The sequence below is a fragment of the Rattus norvegicus genome, chromosome 4 (genome assembly GCF_036323735.1).
Source record: "Rattus norvegicus strain BN/NHsdMcwi chromosome 4, GRCr8, whole genome shotgun sequence".
In the NCBI taxonomy this organism is placed as follows: Eukaryota; Metazoa; Chordata; class Mammalia; order Rodentia; family Muridae; genus Rattus; species Rattus norvegicus.
In genome coordinates this window covers 149,782,287-149,789,056 of record NC_086022.1, presented here as the reverse complement: position 1 = coordinate 149,789,056, position 6,770 = coordinate 149,782,287, and the positions used below count along the sequence as shown (strand labels likewise).

The 6,770-nt window shown below is 46.5% G+C and overlaps 1 pseudogene; it reads left to right on the top strand.

Moving 5' to 3' along the window:
• Positions 1-3,344: 3,344 nt before the first annotated feature.
• On the top strand, positions 3,345-6,432 carry LOC134486834 (mth938 domain-containing protein-like; annotated as a pseudogene).
• Positions 6,433-6,770: the final 338 nt, after the last annotated feature.

Sequence of the window (6,770 nt, the reverse complement as noted above, 5' to 3'; positions counted from 1 at the left end):
GAGGAAACAACAGAGCTTACCAGAATGAAGTCCCAGGCAAGGCCTCTGGGGTTGCTGCCTTGAGGACCACATGTTGAGAATACTGCCAACCTGTGCTGGTACAGACAGGGTATGGCAGGGTGTGTAGAAACAAACTCTTTTGAGAGTGCCCAGTGGATTGGCCCCCATGCAAGCTTATCTCTGGCTTACACCACTGTCCGGTACAGCCTGGCTGATCCTCCAGGTTCAAAGAGCCAGTACTGGAAAAGCTGATGAGAAGGTTGGGAAGGCAATGCCAGACAAGTGTGTTAGCTCACAGGCAATTCCACTAGGCTCCTCCCAGGGACTTAGCAAAGATCATCACCTACAGCTGCCAGGTGCCCGAGTATAGGCTGCATATAAAAAGATTGCCCACCATTCCACACACCTCTCTCTCTGTGTGTCTCTCTGTCTCTCTGTCTCTCTCTCTGTCTGTCTCTCTGTCTCTCTCTCCCTCTCTCCCTCTCCCTCTCCCTCCCTCCCTCCCTCCCTCCCTTCCTCTCTCTCTTTTCCCACGTGTTCCCGAGCAGTCTCTCTCCCCGTTTGTGTTCTCTGTGCCCCATCCTTCTCTCTCTCTGGCTCTGCTCTGTCTGTCTGCCCATCTACGTGACCACTTGTCTGCCTCTACCTCCTCCCCAGGTCCTCACTCCCCTTCCTTCCCCCAAATAAATCCCCTTATGCCAGATCTGTTGCACGGTGTGATTTCTCAGGGGGACACCTTGGCATGGGTCTGCCAGGCACCCCCTCACTGCATTATATTTCATACCAGAAAGAGTTCCAGAACCTCCTGCTTCCCACAGGCCAGACCCTACCCTCACTGGGATACAGTCTTCCCGGGTGCCCAGAAGGAAGTCATGTGACCACACAAGAGTTACCCCCACCACACCAGCTCACACTACACTCCCACCAATCCCCACTCCTCTGTTTCTTTCTCCAGGAGAGGGATGGCAGCCATCCTCAGTTCTAGAAGGTCCCTCAGACTAAGATGACAGCCTCACCAGCAATGCCACCAGGAACCAGGTTCAAGCCAATCAGTGTCTGCCCTTCCCAGCTCTTCTCATTGGGCCAGGAGTGGTCATGTGACTGGATCCAGCCATAGATAATGCAGGAAAGAGTAACCTAGTTACTTGAATGAAGAAGCATCTACTTCACTTGCCACTGGCAGTCATCTCTGGCCAACCCAGAGGATGACTGGACCTAGAGCCAAGTGGGAAATGGAACCAAAGCTGTCTAATGAAGCCGGCTGACCTCTGAATATTTTTTAAACTTTCAGCGTCCAAATCTGTCATAGGTACCAGGAAATGAGTAGCCAAGTCAGCGGCTTCTCAAAACATCAGGGTGAGAACAGAGATAATTTGTTTCCCTGCTCCATGCCTCACTTTCTACAGTCTTCTACAGAAGCAGAGATGGTGCCATGTTCAATAAAGACAGCCAGAGCCTTGTGGGGCCAGGCTCTTGGCATGCCAGCACTGCTGTGAGAACTGTCATGCCAGCACTGCTGTGAGAACTGTCATGCCAGCACTGCTGTGAGAACTGTCATGCCAGCACTGCTGTGAGAACTGTCAATCCAGAATTCCGCGTGCAGCAAAACAAAGCAAATAAAATAATCCCCAGAAAAGGAAGAAATCGAGAGTCTCAGGACAGAACTCAGGACCAGCAGGTCTAGTCTAAAGGAAGTGCTTCGAACATCTTCTTCAAATAGTAAAAGAAGACACACACTGAGAGGAACTTAGGATTTGGAACAAAGAAAAACCACAATAAACTTATATGGAGGGAAATATAGCAGCAGAATAACAAAATATATTCATGACCAGAATTTTCAGTATCCTCAACTTAATAACAATAAAAAAAAAAATGGATGAAGCCTGCAGCCTGTCCTTGAAATCACTCAAATGATGAAAGGCAACAAGACAAACAAAAGGATGTCCACTTTCACCATTCCCACTCAAGTGGAGGTCGGTGGACACAATGGAACAAGAAAGGGAGTAGAAATCAAAGATGGTGGGTGAAAGAAATTGTATATTGTTCATGGTCGCTGACAACATGGTCTTCTGTGAACTAAAAAAAAAAAAACCAATAGGAATCTACAATAACTTATGGACTAATAAGTTCAACAGGGTTATAGGTTATAAGACAAGTATACAAAAATAAAAATGTTTTTAAACAGCAGTGAACAGCTGAAAATGAAAGTTTGGAAATGTGTCCTACTTACTAGAGCTCAAAAAATCTCTCAGGTCTCAATCGAACATACATGTATAGGATCTATAAGCTGAAGACTACAAACGAGAATTCCTGCATCCTCTCCAGCAGGGGAGAAAGCTTGGGTGCCACGGCTGCTGTTCCTACAGGAAAAGATTAGGCAGCTTAAAAAGCACAGCTCTTCCTGAACTGAGGTGAAGAGCCCCTGCTCCCTGAGATCTGGACACACACACAAATCCAGAGAGGCACACACGGGACCTGAGATAGAAGCTTCTGGAATCGGAAGACTGTGAGATCGTGTTAAATGAGCTTGGACTTGCACACGAATGAGGGAACCTTGGGGGACACAGTGTCAGATTCAGCTACTTCTGTGAAGCTCACCAGACTATCATAGCTATGAGCCGAAAACATTCTTGTCCTGGTTTGAGAAGAGGAAAGGGGAAGCAACCACCCTGAAAGAAGTCAGAATATCCTCTGCTTCAAAGTACCACACAACTCCCGAGGCCTTTCAGAGTCCCTGTCCACCTGCAGAAAGGACATTTCCCTGACTCTGGCGCCCCCTAGCCTTCCTGCATCAAGCCTTGTCCTCAAGTCTAAGAGACTGGGATTTGCCAGCTCCTGGCTTGCCAGCCGTGCCCCAGGGCAGTAAACAGCAGATGACAGTCAACAAAGGCTAAACACACAGATCAATCTGACAGGGAACAGCTGGGAAGGACCAAAGACTCAGAAAGGACTTTAGAGGAAAGAGAGGCTGCAGCACAGGCTGCTTTAGCAAACATTTAAAACCTAAACCCCAGTGAGGTCAACATGGAAACCACACGCTAAAGAACTACATATTTGGCACTTGGAAGACATTTGCAGGTGGATCTCTGTGAGTTCAAGGCCATTCTGGTCTACACAGTTCCAAGCAGCCAAGGCTATGTAGTAATATTCCTTATTAGGGAAGGAAGGAAGGAAGGAAGGAAGGAAGGAAGGAAGGAAGGGAGAGAGAGAGAAGGGGAGGGAGGTAGGGAGGGAGGAAGGAAGGGGAAGGGAAGAGGAAGGGAAGGGAAGGGAAGGGAAGGGAAGGGAAGGGAAGGGAAGGGAAGGGAAGGGACAAGACGAGATGAGACAAGACGAGACGAGACATACTTCAGCTTCCATTTTCTGACACTCTTGTACCAAAAGCAAGAAAGAGTAACAGTCTATGGTGGGCATGGCTCTGTAAGTAAAGCATCACTGCCTGAGCAAAGACCTCAATTTGAATGCTCCAAACCCAGGTGAAGCTAAGGCACGGTGGTGTGCCCATATTCCCAAGGCTCCTATGGTGAGATGGGACGTAGAGAGAGGGGAACCCCTGGAAACTTTTGCCAGTTACCTGGTGTATGAGTGACAAAGAAGAGACCCTGCCTCAAACAAAGTGGAAGGCACACATGGATACCTGAGGTTGACCTCTGAGCTGTATTCATATGCCAAAGCAAGCTCACTCTCTCTCTCTCTCTCTCTCTCTCTCTCTCTCTCTCTCACACACACACACACACACACACACACACACAGAGAGAGAGAGAGAGAGAGAGAGAGAGAGAGAGAGAGAGAGAGAGAGAGAGGTGGCACAGATGGTAGAACTGCCACAAAAGAAACTTAAACTGCTTATTATTCATGTGCCAATGGCTTTAGTGGAAGCCATAGGCCGCATGCAAAAGGTGGTTCATATACGTGCAGTGATAGAAATTCTGAGAATGTGGGTCACATAAGGGCAGTGGTGGAAATTCTGAGAATCAAAAGAGAGTCGGAGAAAAAAATATTCAATGCAGCAAACAAACAAAGGAAAAAAAAGGATACTTTGGATGGGGCATATGCTGTAGATGTGGCTAAGAAAAGTCCCCAAGATCACTCAGCTGCAGGGAGAGGTAAAGTGCGGGGCTGACTGGAGGAGCAACCGAAGAACAGAAGTGCTGCAATTCAGTTCTGTTGCTTATGGCTTCCCCTAAAATTGCTTCCCTCTCTAGGGGACAAATGAAAGTTGAAGGCTCTACCTTAACCTATAAGGATTGTGCAGTCCGGCTTGGGATTGGAGAGAAACAGGAACTGAGCATTCTCCTGGAGTGCAGCCAGCAGACATAAAGGAAGTTGCTGAGAAGGGTGTACAGACTCTTGTGATTGGCAGAGGAATGAGCGAGGCCTTGAAGGTGCCTCCATCGACTGTGGAGTAGCTCGAGAAACAAGGCATTGATGTGCGAGTCCTCCAGACAGAGCGGGCAGTGAAGGAGTACAATGCCTTGGTTGCCCAAGGCGTAAGGGTAGGAGGTGTCTTCCACTCCACCTGCTGATGGAGCCTACAGAGGAGAATAAACCTCTGGGCAGCAATGCCTTGACTGCCTTCCATTCTCCACATCAGCCTCCACTGTGTACTTTGGACATATGCTCAAGTTCTTGGAACAGATTGATGGGAGGCTAAGGCACAGTTCTTGCCCTCCAGGTTGCTTAAATCAGAAGAGAGATTTGCTGACGTTTAGTATTGTGCTATGTGTTAGGTTCAAAGTATGAGAAAGTTCATACAAAAATAAAGGTTGAAGCTTGGAAGCAAAAAAAAAAGAAAAGAAAAAAGAAAAAGAAAGAAAGAAAGAAAGAAGGAAGGAAGGAAGAAAGGAAGGAAAGAAAGAAAGAAAGAAAGAAAGAAAGAAAGAAAGAAAGAGAAGAGAAGAAAAGTCCCCAACCTGAACACAAGTCAATAGAAGTACCTGAGACTAAAGTGCAAGGAGGAAGTGGATGTGGAGGGGATAGAATGGTGAGAGGGGGAGGAAAAGAGACAGAGCACCAGGAGAGGACCCGGAAGGTCGTGTACTCGCTGGGGAGGACCCAAAGCGTCCGTGCACTTGCAGGCATGTCTTCTATCTTGATGTGTTCACCGACCCAGACGTTCATCAGACATATCCTTTCAGAGGGTTTAAAAATTATTTATTTATTTTTAATTTGGTGTGCATTAGTGTTTGCCTGCATATATGTATGCCTGTGTGAGGGTGTTGGATCCCCTAGAGCTGGAGTTACAGTGGTGAGCTACCATGTGGCTACTGGGAGTTGAACACAGGTCCTTCGGAAGAACAGGCAGTGCTCTTAACCGCTGAGTCATCTCTCCAGCCCCCTCTGTGTGAGTTTTAATAGTACTTATTCTCCAGCCTCTTTGTCACCTTTGTAGATCTGCCCAGATGGTGGGACTGAGAGTTCCAATCCCCAATCATCTAGTCCTTCCTATGACCAGCCTCATTCAGTTCAGAGTCTATCCAAGATCCCTACCTTGAGTCTGCTCAGGTGTGGCCAAAATGGGGCTCTTTTGTTTTGGTGCGTGTGTGTGTGTGTGTGTGTGTGTGTGTGTGTGTGTGTGTGTGTGTGTGTGTAGGTATACATATATGCACATATGTATAGAGGTCTGAAGTTGACATCAGGTGTCTACCTTGGTCATTCTTCATTTTTTATGGAGGCAGATTTTCTCAGTGAAGCCCGAGCTCCCTGATTCTGGATAGTTTAGCTAGTGATCATAAAGGGCTCTTTCTAAGTAGTAAAAGATGCTTAAATCTCTCAGAAAAATCTGAAAATTTTAGGGGTGCTGTGCTAGAAATAAAAGATAAATAGTAAATTGACTTACCCTACAGGGTGCTTGTACATTGACTGTAGGATGTCTTCTCTATTCCTCTGCCCATGAAGAGGCCCTAGTGATGTCCAAAGCAGTAAGATGCCAACTGAAAGGCTCACAAACATAGTCTACAAATTATTGGGAGTTTACATATGAGTACTAATGAAAAGGATAAGAGGCACTGTTTTGGATGGGGCTCCTGAATAGGTCAAAGCTAAAGAAAGGAGTTACTTGTGCTAAAGACACCCATCACCAATTGAAAGCTGTTTACTGACCTAAGAAGACAGAAGAGAAAGATAACAGCCAATTCCCCAACCATGACAGCTCCAACTGACATAACAAAATCCTTCTACTTTACTTGTCACACAGAAATGGAACCTGAAGTTAACCTAGTGTTACCCCATCAATTACCTGCCTGTTGTTCTCTCTCCCTGTCCCTGCCTGACCCAGAACTGGTTTTGAAATGCCCAGTGTGTGTTAGTTCTTATGTCTGCTTTGTTCAGGTCCTTCTCTATCTGTAAAGTTTACCCCACTTGACTCATGGACACAGTGACCCTGTTTTATAGATTGAAGTATTACCCTATGCTAGAATGAAACAATAAAGCCTATTAAGAATTTTAAAACAACCTCATGTCATTCTGTTCTCTAAGGACAGTAATTAATGCGTTGGGAAGCTGTCCAGTTTCTCTCACAGCCACAGATGCTCCAGGGCCTTCAGGCGAAAGAAGTCAGGTGATAAACAGGGAGAGGGAGGGAGACAGGAAGAAGCCCAGTCTTGGAAACTGCAAAATGATACCTGGTCTGTTTTTTCTCATGAAGATTCCCGGTGCTCACTAACACTGTAGCGCTCTGAGTACTCCGTGACAAACTCACTCGTTCTTCTCTATTTACCCCAGATTTCCCATATGTCATTTGACTTTGAGATGTTTTCCAAATTGTCAGT